At 41.7% G+C, this 15915-nt stretch overlaps 1 long non-coding RNA gene across 3 annotated transcripts in view; it reads right to left on the reverse strand.

Annotated features, from left to right (window-relative positions):
- Positions 1-548: 548 nt before the first annotated feature.
- LOC311588542 overlaps positions 549-15915 on the reverse strand; it is a 172834-nt gene continuing 157467 nt past the window's right edge. For 2 of the 3 annotated variants that reach the window (XR_014776242.1, XR_014776243.1), the window contains 2 exons: positions 13690-13783; positions 10681-10840 (listed from right to left, as the gene is read on the reverse strand). This is a non-coding gene — a long non-coding RNA (uncharacterized lncRNA). Of the gene's footprint in view, positions 627-10680; positions 10841-13689; positions 13784-15915 lie in introns of those variants that run through there. The other variant, XR_014776241.1, reaches the window with a different exon arrangement.

The following is a 15915-nucleotide window of genomic DNA, read 5'->3' on the forward strand; positions in this document are numbered from 1 at the left end:
TGGAGATGTGTGCCAGTCCCACAGAACATTTTCTCTCTCTCTCTCTCTCTCTCTCTCTCTCTCTCTCTCTCTCTCTCTCTCAAGATTTGTTTATTTATTATGTATACAACATTGTGCCTGCCCGCCAGAAGAGCACAATAACTCTCATTATAGATGCCATGTGGTTGCTGGGAATTGAACTCAGGACCTCTGGAAGAGCAGCCAGTGCTTTTAACCTCTGAGCCATCTCTCCAGCCCACAGTACATTTTCACTATGATTCATGTTTGGGGGAGAGCTTTGTGAGCCAAGAGAACCCCTGGCTCTGCCTTAAGCCTCAACAATAGGATATTTCTTTGGCCTTGGACAGAGTTACAGCTCTTAGGGAATTCTAAGTGAAATGCAAATATGTGAAGCAAGGTTAACCATCTGTCCCTTGTTCATTTCGGAGGGCTTTAGAGGATGGCTGGGGAAGTTTAAAGCAAAGTAACCATGGAGACGCAGAAGGCATCCACCTGCGGGAGGCATCCTCAGTGTGGGAAGAAGCGGCCACGTCGAAGCTTTGCTGTTACCTTCATGAAAGTTGAACATACACAGCTTCGTGTGCGTAATTCATTAAGCCAGATGAAAAAAGTGCACCCAGGGTCGCCTAGGATATAGTAAAAATTGAGAGTAAGCCAGGCAGGCTGCTCTGTCAAAGAAGAACAAAGTGTTCTATGGTGCTTTTCCCTCATACATTGAAAGAAAGATCAAAAGGGAAACTAATTCCACCAGAAAACCATGTCCACCAGAAAGATGGAAAAGGGAGATGCTTGCAGTGATTAAACACAACCCCTTCAGGATGAGAAAAACAAGGAACTGAGTGAGAACTCAATGAAGACAGGAAGGCACAAGAAAAGTCTGTGTGTGGCTTGGGATAAATCTAGAAGCTTCTAATCAAAATAATCATATTTACATGTAAATTTTCAGTTATTTTTTTTATTTATGTATAATTCAAAACCCTGAGATTGAAATCTTGCTAGGCACACATACAAGTCAGTCTTTTCTGCTGAGTGTTGGTTCTTTTAACAACTAGAAGCCTTCAGACAAGCTGATCCGGCAGGTGAACGCACTGGCCATGTAAGCCTGATGACCCAAGTTGTTTGATCCTGCAATCCATGTAACAGTGTGAGAGAACCAGCTCCACAACATTGTTCTCTGACTACAGAGAGAGAGAGAGAGAGAGAGAGAGAGAGAGAGAGAGAGAGAGAGAGAGAGAGAGAGAGAGAGTAAAATAATTTTTTTAAAAAAGAGCTGTCAGAGGAGATCACAAGATGGTGGTAGGGTTGCCAATAGTCCAGTTATGCAAAGGACTCTAGAGTCACTGTTAAAATAAAACTGAGAAGAACAAGAATGGGTTCAGACGGTAACTTAGGAGGACAAAGAGAGAGTTCAGACAGTTGGCTAAACCTGAACTGAGGGAGGAGATGATGGAGATGATGATGATGATGATGACGACGACGACGATGATGACGGTAGTGGTAATATGTAAAAACTTCAATATAGTGTGAGACTTCATTATAGCGCTTACTAAAGCAGTTAGCACGTATTCATTCAATTCATGCTCACAAGAAAAGTTAAAAGGTTAAGACTATCACTGTTCCCATCTTATAGATGAAGAAGCTGAAGCAAAAGCTAGATCACTTTCTTGAAAGGAACAGAGCAAGGGAACAGTAAAGTGGAAAGTGAGGATACAAGAAAGAGTGATGGTTTAGCTGAAAGTGGCTGCAGAGGCTCACAATGAATGATTATTAATATTTGATACTTATTTATTATTTTAATAAATCAGTAGTTACTCCTTAACCAGATATATACCTAAATAACCACACAGAGACTAGGACCTAAATAACCACACAGAGAGACTAGGACCTAAATAACCACACAGAGAGAGACACTAGGACCTAGTCTCTCTGCTAGCGTAGCTTCCTCCCATTCAGATTTCCCACATTATATTTTATTTTCACTCATAGCCTAGGTCCAGCTCATTTCTCTTAGTGCTTTCTGGTCCTTTTCATGTGCATCCCTCATGTCCTTCTTCTTCTTTCTCCTCCTCTCACTGGACCAGGATGTCCCATCCTATTCTCTGTATCACTCAGCATCAGCTAGCTGGCTTTCACTGGCAACCCAGAGAACAAATGGTGACATGTTTACACAAACTTGAGACAGGAGACACTTAGAATGAACATCACAGTGCAATGTGTTGAAACCAGATAGTGGGGTAGAGAAATCAGCATTTGAATGAACCAGGGTAAACTGTACACAGTCCACAGGAACATAATGCCAACAGGCTCAGGTCTTTGAATAGCTGGGCTCTATGTTTAGGAAAGACTAGGAGATGTGCCCTTGTTTGAGGAAGTATGTCACTTGGGGTGGACTTTGAGGTTTCTAAAGCTGATGTCAGGCCCCGTGTTACTGCTTCCCCCCCCCTCTACCTCTGCCACCTCAACACACACTCTCTCCCTCCCTCCTCCACCTCCACCTCCACCTCCACCTCTGCCTCTATCTCTTCTTCCCCCACCTTCTGCCTCCTGCCTAAGAATTAGGCTGTAGCTTTCAGCGACTGCTCCAGTGCCATTCTTGCCTGCTGCCATGTTCCTGGACATGATGATAACGGACTGACCCTCTGAAACCGTCAGCAGGCTAACAGCTAAACGCTTTCTTTTAAAGTTGCCATGGTCATGATGTCTCTTCCCAGCAATAAAACAGTAACTAAGACAAAAAAAGAGATTCGGATAAAAAAAAAATTAGAGAGTGGTAGTTCAAGAAGTATTTAAGGAAAAACTTCGTAAATTTTGTAAAAAAAAAAAATTTTTTTTTATTCCAACTTGTAGTAGAAGCAGAGTTGTCCCGGCACTTAGGAGACTGTGCTGTCTCGCAGAAGACCAGGTTCCCAGCACACACGTGACAGCTCATACATGTCTGTAATTCCAGCTGCAGGAGATCCCATGCCTTCACCTGGTCGTCATGGGCGCTGCACTCATGTGTACACACACATACCGCCCAAACACACAAATCAAAATAAATAACCCTGTGGCAGGAAAGATGGGTTGAGAACATTTTTATTCTTGCCAGGGACTCAAATTTAATTCCTAGCACCCACGTGGTGGCTCACAACTGTCTGTAACTCCAGGTCCAGGGGGTCAAACACCTTCTTCCTCAGGCCTCTGCAAACATCTGGTACATATGGCAGGTAACACACTCAGCCACATAAAATAAAAATAAATATTTTAAAATAATAGCAATTATAGAAGTTTAGACGCTTCAGGCCCGTTTAATCTTTAAAGACACGTGTTAAAATAAAGAGAAGGAGCTGGGTGCAGTGGCACACACCTGTGATCCCAGCACTGAGGAGGCAGAAGCAAAAGGATCTCCGTGAGTTCGAGGCCAGCCTGGTCTACAAAGTGAGTCCAGGACAGCCAAGGCTACACAGAGAAACCCTGTTTCCGAATAAATAAATACATAAATAAATAAATAGAAGAGCTTTTAAAAAATGACTAAGCATTCATTCCAAAAAGTTACGTAATACCAAGGCAACACCCCTGCAAAGGAGAAAAACGTCTCAACACTAGCACAGAAGCGAGCCCTGATGAGCAAGCGAAGGAGTAGACCCACCTCCTGGGAATGAGAGGGAACATCTTGCAGACATTAAAGAGATGAGGAGAATGCCATGAGCCGCTTATGACAGTTCATGTAAATTTAGGACAAGTGGACAAATTCCCAGAAATCTATGACTCAGTGAGAAAGGGAGCATGAACAGTCTAACAGTCATGAAGGAACTGAATCGACAGTGAGAACTCCTTCGGAAACCCAGCTCCAGGAGCCGTGCGGTGGCTCGACCGGCTAGTGAGCCACATGAACGTTATGCTTATTTGAAGAGCTGGCATGCACAATGGAATAGTCAGTGGGAAAAAAACTGCATGCCAATCTTACTGTAAATAAAGAGGAAAATTTTCTCAACAAAATAGCAGCAAGCTAAACATAACAACATCTAAAGTATATATTAACCAAGAAGAGCTTCTACAAGCCAACTGGGCTAGTAAGTTCAGTTTAGCATGAGAAAAGCAGTTTGGCTCTCTACATCATTGTATTTGCTCACAATTAGTGCACTTACATAGTGTCCAGGCAAAACACGCATCCACATAAAATGAAAAGAAATCTTTAAAATATAAATAATTAAAAGTGATGCATTTGTAATAATATAAAAGCACGAAGCACCTATAAAGAAATTTGCAAATAGTGTATTACTTAAAGCTAATCAAAACATTTAAAATTATCTGTCAGAAATAGGAAATATGCTCATTGGTTCCATGTCTGTATTTGGTTACTATTTCTCCTGTAATGCATATATTCTACAGAAATGAACAAAATTCCAATGTATTTATACTTTGGAAAGTTTGACAAGCTGCCTCTAACACATATTCAAAAACTCAAAAAGCCGTGATTAGTCAAAATACTTTGAAGAACAAAGCAGAGTCGCTTTCTCCAAAAGAAATCCACGCATATAGCAGGTAAATAAAGTGACGTGATGTCAGCCTACTGCAGAGAGCTTGGAGCTGGGCCACAGAGGTATAAGCAGCTGCACAAGGCACAACCAGCAAAGTCACAGCAGTTGTCTACTTAAACAATGCAAGATTAAAGTAAAATCAGACTTACTGAAACAAGTTACTAAAATGAATAGCAGACAATATTTTTAAAACAAAAACTTTAAGAAAGGGTATGAGTTCTTGTCAAATCACAACAAGAAGGAAGTGATGGGCAAATCCAATGCATCTCCTTCTTGAAGAACTATAAAGAAAATAAATGCCAGAAACTACAGGGAAAGATATTCAAAATGCATAAATGCAAAAAGAAACTGGAACCTCAAATGTTGTAGCTGCTCCCATAAAAAATGCTTCCAAATGAAAATACAGGGGCTAGAGAGTGACTCAGCACCCAGATTTGGTTCACAATAACCTACAACTCCAGCTCTAGGGGGATCTAGCGCCCTCTTCTGGCCTCCACAGAAATCTGAACACATGTGCACAGACACACAGACATATGTTCACATATGCACATAAATTAAAAAAGGAATTTTTAAAAAATAATATGTCATAGAGGGCTAAGGTATCTTTCAGTAGTAGACTACATGAATCTCTGTGTTTAATCTCTAGTTACACACACACATACACACACACACACACACACACACACACACACGTGAAGGAGGAAAGAAAGAAAGGCAGGGGGAATGAATAAACATTTTTAACTGGCAGAGTAGAAAAGGAGGAAGTTATCTAAATGGAAAATAAGCATACACTTATGCTGACCTTCAATAGCATCAGGGGGCCACGCAAATTTCCATAACTGTTACATATTCATAAGACTAAGACACGTTAAAAGTTCAGTGTGCTGGTTGTTGGTCAGGAAGTAGAAATAGGAACTCCCAAGCAGTGCTGAAGAATTTCTTGAACTTATTTAGTAAAATTGAAGATTTATATTTCATCTCACTCAAAAATTCCACGTCTACAGAAACTAACACCAACTTATACTAGAACACAGGTATGGTTGTGCTTGACAACAAGCCAATGTCTTCCAACGCAGGACATAGAAAAACGCACCATGTCCATAGAACAAACACTGTATATTAATGAAAATGATATATCAGGTGTGGCGAAGGCACACACATACAATTGCAGACAAGCTTCAGGCGTGTATTAACATCAAAAGGCAGAAAATTGAAGTGAGTATGGCAATCAAATGAAGTTAGATTTTTAATGGCTAATCCGAAACACAAGCTAGAAGTGTACTTACAGGTGTTAACACCGTTTCATGTCAAGCAATGGAGTGCGTATCTTCCTCAGAGAATCTGTGGTGAGATTGAGAAAGTAGGAGAGAGCTGGCTTTGTCTGTCTGCCATGTTCCCTAGCTACATCTTGTGTTCCATATCAAAGAAAGCACAGTAAAGCAAACGCTAGAACACTGTGTTTTCTGCAAACATCTAGATTCTTGTTCATGGAAATGAACTTTCGTTCTGCTATACCAAATAGCTATTACATAATTTTCATATTTTTGCATTACATTTTCTCCCACTTGAATGCACTTTGCCCATATTACTGAGATTCGTTCTCAGAAAAATATGAGACCTCTCTTATTTATCTACATTTAATAAATGTAAGTATAAAAACGGATCCAATATTCTCCAATGCCTACCCTGTGAGGCTGTAAATTCCCACTGTCCTACATGAAATGTCTCTGGTCCTAACTGTGATCGTATCTATCGTGGACCAGGCTGTATCCTTTTGAATTTATAGGTGAAAAATCTGCCCCAAATAGAGAGAGGCAGAGCTTTCTTATCTCTTGAAGGTTAAACGGGACCATAAAGGGGACAGGCACTTTCACAAGAAAAAGCAGAGACATCAGAGCCGTGAGTCCTGGGGAAAGGACACATGTGGGCATGGAGGGCAGGAACAGCCGGCCAGCCAAGGCGAGAGCCCTAGACAACCAGAATCTGCTCATGCCTCTATTTTAGACTTCAAGGTCTCACACCTATGAAGGAAATTAAAGTTCTGTTATTTAAGTAACTGTAACAATAGCAAAAACATGGGAAGCTGACCAGATATAGAAGCCACAAAAATAATATGAATGTACTAAGATAGGATTATTTTTATGTTCATACACTGACATAATATATAAAAGACAGTGCCACAAAGGACTTGTGTACATATTAGGCAGAGTGCAACTATACAGACAGGGCTTAGTGCAATGTAATGCAAACTTGAATATTCAAAAATATCTGATCCTGACCTGGGCCACAGCGTGTAGGTAAAGACCCTGGCCTCCGAGCCCAGTGACCTGAGTTCAATTCACAGGACCCATATGGTAGAAGGCAAAAGCCCACTCAGAAAGTTGTCCTCTGGCCTCTTCACATGGACCATGGCATATACACGTACCTGCTCATTCATGCACATGCATGTGCGCTCGTGCGCGCGCGCACACACACACACACACACACACACACACATACAAAAAACATTAAGATTACATATAAATGATCCTGGATCAACTAAAACAAAGAATATTTGAAATATGACCAGGAAACCAACTAATTGTATGCTAACTTAAAAGAACATAGAAGAGACCTTTAAACCAAACAAAAATAGAAATTTGTTCTTTTTCAGGGGTTTCCAGTAGTTTACCAAAAACACTGTTGTACACACAGAGAATATGAAAAGTTTAGGGTTTCAAGCTCACTATTTCAAGAAGACTGGATCCTATAAAACTCATTTTGGCCCCACACATTTAAAGTTAAGAATTTAAAATTGCACTAATAGACACCATTGAGGCCAATGAAGTGGTAACAATTCCTTCATGCAGTTTTCACTCAGTTATGTTGGTCCAGCAGTCTCTGCCTAGAATCTGTCTTCTTGATTCTATTTTGAGACTTTGGTTCCTGTCTCTGATGGTATTGCCAATAAAGCCGCCGGATGCCATTAATCTCACTTCTTTGAAAGAATAAATCATTCCCCAGAGTAATTAAACAATAAACACATCAAAGTAAAACTAATTGGAGCTAAGTCTAGACATCCACTGTGTAGTTCTAAGATAGGCTTGTCGCAAGCATCTGGACTGGAACTTGAAGCCGTTTTAGTGAGTCCTTTACAACTGGAGTTAAGAATCAAGATTGTGTTATGGAAGTGCCTAACGCCATGGAGCTGACCTCAAAAGTCACCAGGGATGCTAGCCTTCTGCCTGCAGTTTCCCTTAGCCACTAAGGTGCATGCCCAGGGTTGGTACTCCACCACACCAAGCACACCCCAGGCTTGTCCCTGGACCACCTCTCTTCCCTGTTCCCACATGTTTGTTATGCTGATTTTCAAAGGCACAGAGATTTGAGAGCTAGGCATGGGTGTTTTCCCCTGCAGGGAGTCATGATTTTTACAGTCAGACTGCAAGATGTTGTAATAATTTGGGCCTCTATGTATAGAACCAAAATGGTCTGAGGTCTTCCTGGATTCAGCCACCAAACATTACAAATAAGGTAGTTACAGTTCTGTTTGAGTTTGTTTTACTATGGGATAGATTGAGTCACTTTTACAGGAACTGAAAAGAATTTCCTAAACTAATATCTGAGATATTTTTGGTGCTGTTGCCCAGTTATTCAGATTAGACTTTATCTCCAAAGAAATCCTCTCCTAACCCCCATCTCAGGAAACAGAAGTAAATGCATTCCTTTCTCTAATAACGTACAGAAAACAGCAGATCCGTTTCTTTCACACACTGATAGAGGTCCAGCCTTTCTTGTTGAGGTGATGGAGTTCTGCATACAGGCAGAATAAATTCTGTTGGCTAAAATCAGATATTAGAGTGGTTGAGGCTGATAGTCTTCATTGCCAACTTGCGAGGAGGTGATATCACCTAGGAAACACCCTATTTTTTTTTTAGATTTCTTAATTTCATGTTTATGAGTGTTTTGCTTCCATGTATGTCTACATACCACATGCATGCCTGATGCCTAAGGAAGTCAGAAGAGGATGTTGGATCCCCTGGAACTGGAGGTACAGACGGTTGCAACCACTGTGTGCGTGCTGGGAATCGAACCCAGGTCCTCTGCAAGAGCAACAGGAGCTCTTAACTATTGAGCCATCTTCTCTCCAGCCCCAAGAAACACTTTCAAGGGTATCTCTGGGGTGCTTCCAGATAGCTATAACTGAGAAGGGAGACCCATCTTGAATTTGGGCAGCACCACCTCACGTGCTGGAGTCCTCAACTAAATAAAAGCTAGAAAGCAACATCCGACTCTCTGTGCCCCCTGACTGATGCTGCCATGTAGCCAGCTGCCTCAAGCGCCTGCCACCAAGCCTTCCCACCACAAGGGTAGACTATTCTCTGAACTGTGAGCCAGAATTACCCCTTTCTTCCTGAAGCTGATTTTGTCCTGTGCTTTCTCACAACCATGAGAAAAGTAACTTATGCAGAAAGAAACAGGAAGTTTGGTGGAATAAGCAGAATACGAAGCATTGTGCCTTGATCTAGTGCCGTCAGTGAGATCTTTTGTAGAAACGTGGTTAGAGTTTTGCTGAGGATCTACTCTTAAGTTTTATGCAAATCAATCAAATAGCAGAACAGGTCATATCCCAGGTACAGAAGAGACACTTCACTGTGGTCAACGATGAGACAAAATGCCAAACAGGTGCCTCATACAAGTCAGTCTCACTTACTTAAAAGCACTCACAAATAGTTATATAACAACTGTATAAATTACAGTGAGCCTCAGATGTCTATATCTCAGAAGGTTCAAAAACAACTAACATTATAATCAAAATGCCACACACACACACACACACACACACACACACACACACACACACACACGATTTCAGTTCTTGGGGCAGAGAAAATCCATAGCATTTTAATAGCTACCATACTACAGAATGCATGGCATGTTGAGTGTTATGTCTCCTTTAGTTCCAGAGCCCCCCAGAACTATTTGTGTCCATATAGTCAGAAGAAAATATTGTACCAAGACCATGTAAAGAAGTAGCATAAGACCATTTTATTATAAAAGTACAGTTTGAGTGAACTGTTTTAAATCAAACTCTAGCAACAAACATTAGACTGACTTCAAACATTACTAAGGAAATGATGTCTGTTTAAATTGTACTTCCTGTCAATTCCAAGAAACCACCCCTGTTTCCGTCAGTGCTGACAATCTACAGGAGTTGGAATGTAGGTCTGGGAACATGAACCTGTGACAGTGGCTGAGCCAGACTCCAGCCCTGTTCCAAACCTGCTGTCAATCACCAGATCTTGCCATGATGTCTTTTCTGATAGCAGCATTGGAGAGATTAATTTAAGGGTAAATACATGTTCACATGTATATTTAACTCAGGGTCAGGAGAATTAACTAAAACATATTTCTTGTGAATTAAAGAAGACAGACAAACAGAGGGTGAAACTGATAAGAGAAAAGATAATATGTGTGTGACATGAGTATAAAACTAATTCAATCTAATATGGAAAATTAGTCTGCTCTATGAAAACAAATTCTAAAGGAATGAAATCTGACTAAAATACCTCAGCCTTCAACCGGGAGGCACCATAAGCTGAACATACAACCTGGCACCATGTGGCAGTACTCCATTGTTCCTCTGTAAGTGAGAGGTGCTGGGAGTGCAAAAATATCCCGAGTTCCAGAAGCAGAAAAACTCACATGGTATACACTCACTTATAAATGGGCACTAGCCCAAAAGGCATGTCCCACAAAAGTCTTCACTTACCAGGAGATTGGGATAGATGTGAGGACATCACACTGGGACTCTAGGTAAGACAAATATAGGAGATGGGGAAATAGAAGGACCCAGAGAGTCCTAGAAACCTACAAGAAGAACATCATGATGGGTGGATTGGGGCCCAGGGGGATCTGCTCAAACTATTATACTAACCAAGGACAATACAAGTAGTAAACATCAAACCCCTACTCTGATCTAGCCAATGGACAGGCCATTCTCCACAGTTATGTGGAGAGCGGGGACTCACTCTGATGTGAACTCTGGTGCCCCATATTTAACCACCTCCTCTGGGTGGGAAGGCCTGAGGGCACTCCAAGAAAGAATAAGCAGGCTATCAAGATGAGACTTGATAGCCTATGACCATATAGAGGGGGAGGAAGTGTAACTCACCTTCACTCAACAGCAGTGCAACATACAACCAGCTCTGCCACATGCTAAAATTTCCCATCACCCTATCATCAGGATGGCCACTTCCTTTGTTCTGTCTTCTATTTTGTATTTGAAAACAGACTACCTCATCTTCAAACACATGAAGATAGAGCCCTTAAAGAATTCACTGTTAGAAAAAAAAAAAGAATTTGCTGTTAGGCGGATATTGCGGTAGAGGGGGTTGAATGTGGGGAAGATTGTTTCTCTCTGCTTTTTCTCCGTGTTTTAATTGGTTTGACTAGACATTGAGTATCGAAGTGGCGGCCCTGCCTGTGCCAACATTCTCTGATTATTCATGTACCCATCACAGTGACATCCTGGAGCGCCCTGCAAACAAACAAGTGTTGGCAAACTCCTAACCAAGTGCACACCCCAATGACAGCCTGAGGCTGGAAGGCAAATAAAAACAGGGCCTGAGAAACGGATGTCTTCTATTAGCATCTAAAGTTTCCAGAGGTAATTTGGTTTCCTAATTCCTAGAGACTTGGAAGTCACGGAAGTATTAACCAGGACTGTAGGACTGCAGACAGAAGTCCACGCTGACGAGTCCAAGAACAGGAGTAAACCGTGGGTGGGGTCACCATTGTGATCAGGGTGTGTCGTGGGGTGTGGCTTAGTTACTCCCCCTTTATTTTTAGGTTTCGAAGCTTTATTATTTTACTCCTATTGATGGGTGTCAATGTATGTCTGCATGGGTGTCCTCAGAGATCAGAAGAAGGTGGCAAACTCCCTGAAACTGGTGTTATTGTCATTTGTGAACTTCCGGATACAGGTGCTGGGAAATGAACTCATTTCCCACAAGAGCATCAAACGTTCTTAATTTCTGTGCCAAGTGTGCGTGCATGAATGCAAGTGTGGTGGTGCAAGGTCAAGGTCACATAAGCATATGGAGGCCAGGGGACAATCTGTAGGAGTCAGTTCTCTCTTCTCACCATGTGTGTCCTGGGGATTGAACTCAGGTCATAGGGCTTGACGGTTACTGGGTCTACCTAACAAGCCATCTGGCCAGCCCAAGATATGTATTTTTTTTTAATTCATGTGAAGGCAAGCTGCAGTCATTGTGACATTTTCTAGGTCTTTGAAGCATGACCTTGTCACAGAGAAAGTACATGCTTCCCTAAGTAATGCCATGACTTTCCAGTGTTGTCCAAATGTTCTTTCTAGCACCTTCCCTACTAACTAGAATATGGGAAATTCAAAACATTGTATTCATTCTATTATTTTATAATACCTCTATAGGCCTAAAAATTTTCAAACTAACATTCAGGAAGGAAAGTGAGCTCATTTGCAAAATACATTATAACTTCATCAATAATTAGGCCATTTTTGATTGGTTTTCTATCCTAGAATAGTAATATTGCCTAGGAGAGAACCAAAGCCCTATAGAGAAGGAAGAGAGGGAGAGGAAAGGGAGAGGGAGGGAACAGTTAATCTTGTTCATGAACGTTTAAAACACAGAGGAGAAAAACAAATGCAAAAGGAATTTAGTCCGAGGCTGAGCAGTGAGCACGGGCAGTCACAAGTTTGTGCAAATCACATCTGGGCTTGAGGCTCACATTTTTTCATTTCCATTCATAAAAACGAATGAGCCAAGTCTTGCTTCTTTAGCAAAGGAAATACCTCTTTCTCAGTTGCTTCCCTGAAAGTGACACCACCTTTTGCATGTCCCTGGTAGAGTCAGGAAACCCTCCCTGAGGAATACTTAGGGACTCTTTTCCATTTATGGGACTAAAGCTCTGAGTATCAGCCAACCCGCAAACAACTGCAGTGTTTTCTGACTGCAAACACTTGTCCAGGGCCACCCCTGCCGAACCAGAGCCTCTCGAAACCTGCAGACTTCGCTGACCCAAAACCTGCTTGTCTTAAGTTGAAGACGCTTAACAAATGTCGATCGCTGGTATTCCATCATTTTATAAAGTGTTCAAATCTCAGATCAACAGCTTCTAAAACATCACTGCGAGCAACTCAGACTAATACTGAGACTCAGTTTCATAGTAAGACTGAGGACACCTGTCTGCCAGGTGACCATAAGTACTAGAAACACATAAGGAAAAGTGTTTCCTAGCTGATACGCAAGTAGAGCCAATGCTGTGTGCCCTGGCTGGCCTGTAAGGGAGCGCTGCTGATGGCTACACATATCCAAGGACCTTAGTGCCTACTCAACAATGTCGCCTTTCATCTACCTCCTAGGATCTTGTCCTAACAGGTCTTTTATATAGACAACTACAACATAAAAATCCAGGTCAGTGGATGTCTGAGGTAAGCTTATTTTACAATATCCATCTTGTTTCAATTTGCATCTTGTTTTTATTTAAACACTATTCTAATCTATATTCATTAGAACATAGACTGGGCTCAGAGTCCAGGGGCTAGGCTTGCTTGCAGATAGAGCTATACTTAGCATACAGAAGGCCCAGGCGCCAATACACAGCACAACAAATAAAATGTTTAAAAAATACAAAATAAAGTTTTTCAAAGGTACTTTATGCAAAGCATTAATTTCTTTGCACCAACGCACAAGTAATTATTTGGTTAAATTAGCCTACTTTTTCCATCACTAGATATATCAACATGAAAGAACTCATTACTGAGTAGCATGTGGCCAGTGAAACACTGAGCACCAGCTGGCGAGTTATCTGGTGAAAATCCATTTTTTCCAGATCATGGAATCTTAGTTAGAAGAAAACATGTAATCAATGGAAAGAATGTGGCTAATCTGTCTAGTATACGGCCTGCAGTCACACAATTAGGAGGAAATTATTTTGGTTGGGCAATTTTAAAAAACAAGGCCTCAATATCAATGCAGGAAATGATCTTGGATCTTGGAAGTCACCACATTTGTTCTGAATTGAATATGAGACGCTCAGACACAGAACGGAAACTAGCCAGGGTGGAAGGAAACTATGTTCATCTTCTTGCCACATACATGCGATATGAGCAAAGCAGGATGGGCTTTGAGCAGTTGGAAGTCCTTACCTGATAGATCAGGGATTTGGTGACTTAGCAGAAGCTTCCAGAACTCTGTAGACCTCATCCCAGAATATATGGACTGTTCTCCAGTTCTCTCCTTCTAGGTAATAACAGCAGGATACAAAGTCAGCCAGAAGTGTCATGTACACACACACACACACACACACACACACACACACACACACACACACACACATTTACATATTAAAAATAAACTACATCTTTTTTTTCTCCTTTATTAATTTATTCTTGTTACATCTCAATGGTTATCCCATCCCTTGTATCCTCCCATTCTTCCCTCCCTCCCATTTTCCCCTTATTCCCCTCCCCTATGACTGTTCCTGAGGGGGATTACCTCCCCCTGTATATGTTCATAGGGTATCAAGTCTCTTCTTGGTAACTCAGAAGAGTTACCTGCTGTCCTTCCTCTGAGTGCCACCAGGTCTCCCCCTCCAGGGGACATGGTCAAAGGTGAGGCACCAGAGTATGTGAGAAAGTAATATCCCACTCTCCACTTTACTGTGGAGAGTGTTCTGTCCATTGGCTAGATCTGGGTAGGGGTTTAAGGTTTACCGCCTGTATTGTCCTTGGCTGGTGCCTTAGTTTGAGCGGGACCCCTGGGCCCAAATCTGCCTATCATAATGTTCTACTTGTAGGCTTCTAGGACCCTCTGGATCCTTCTACTTTGCCTTTCTCCCATGATTCTCTCATCTAGAGTCCCACTAGAATGTCCTCTCCTCTGTCTCAGTTTCCTGGTAAGTGAAGGCTTTCGTGGGACATGCCCCTTGGGCTAATATGCAGATATAAGTGAGTATATACCATTTGAGTCTTTCTGCTTCTGGGTTAACTCACTCATTATGATCATTTCTAGCTCAATCCATTTATCCACAAATTTCGGGAATTCCTTGTTTTTTATAGCTGAATAGTATTCCATAGTGTATAAAGAAATGCTCAACCTCCTTAATCATCAGGGAAATGCAAATCAAAACAACTCTGAGATTCCATCTTACACCCATCAGAATGGCTAAGATCAAAAACTCAAGCGACACCACATGCTGGCAAGGATGTGGGGAGAGAGGAACACTCCTTCATTGCTGGTGGGAATGCAAACTAGTACAACCACTTTGGAAATCTATCTGGTGCTATCTCAGAAAAATGGGAATAGGGCTTCCTCAAGACCCAGCTATTCCACTCCTTGGAATATACCCAGAAGATGCTCCAGCACACAGCAAGAAAATTTGCTCAACCATGTTCATAGCAGCCTTATTCATAATAGCCAGAACATGGAAACAGCCTAAGTGTCCCTCAATAGAAGAATGGATAAACTACATCTTAAGGAAAAGAAATACGAGCTAATTCTTAGAACAGGTCCTGGATTACATGTCAAAATCAGAAAGATCTATCACTGGAGATTATCTTCAACTACCACTTAGCAATTCAACTAGACCCACCTTAACTTCACTGAAGGCAAGAATTAAAATGAAATCTTACCAATAAGAAGATTGCTATTAGATTCCCACTATCAACAACAATTTAAGCTGCTCTGTTTTTGAACACCCGGCAATGTGTAGGCTGGACCAATAAATAAGAATCATGCTGAGGGACACAGCCCTTCCTCTCATCAGGTGAAAAGGTGATGACACAGGAGGTGGTAGGGCAGAAAAGTGCTCCAACAGGCCACACAGCTTGAAAATGAGACTCTGAACGCAGATGTCCACAAAACTCCCTGTGCCTAAGGATCTCTTGGAAAGTCTCTGTGAGCCTCTCCGGGCCTGTGTGACCCAGGTGGCAACAGTGGGGACAACTGACACTTACTGAGCAGAGAACTACTGCATTATAACTGGGCCTTAGACATATCAACCCATAAGCAATACGCAGACTGAAGAGAAGACTGAGAAACAGAGACCTCGTAAAGTAGAGCAGGGAGTGTTGAGAAGGACCAGGAGCCGGTTGCAGCTCAGTGGAGTTCTCCATGCACGAGACCCTGGCTTCCATCTCCACCAAGAAAGGCATGGTCTCAAATACCAACTTGGAAGCAGAAAAGAGTGAGAGACATATACAAATAAGAATCAAAATGGTTTAACCACTAGAAGTCAATGTGACTTAAACACCTTTTGAGCTCTTTTCCTAGTTTATTTAGTCACGGAAGTGACCATTTGGATGCCTTTGACCTACAGTGACTGTGGCAGCAAACACATAAAGATGGCAGACAAAGGACGCCAGTAAAATTAT

Source organism: Acomys minous (genome assembly GCF_964271855.1).
Source record: "Acomys minous genome assembly, chromosome: 17".
Taxonomy (NCBI): domain Eukaryota; kingdom Metazoa; phylum Chordata; class Mammalia; order Rodentia; family Muridae; genus Acomys; species Acomys minous.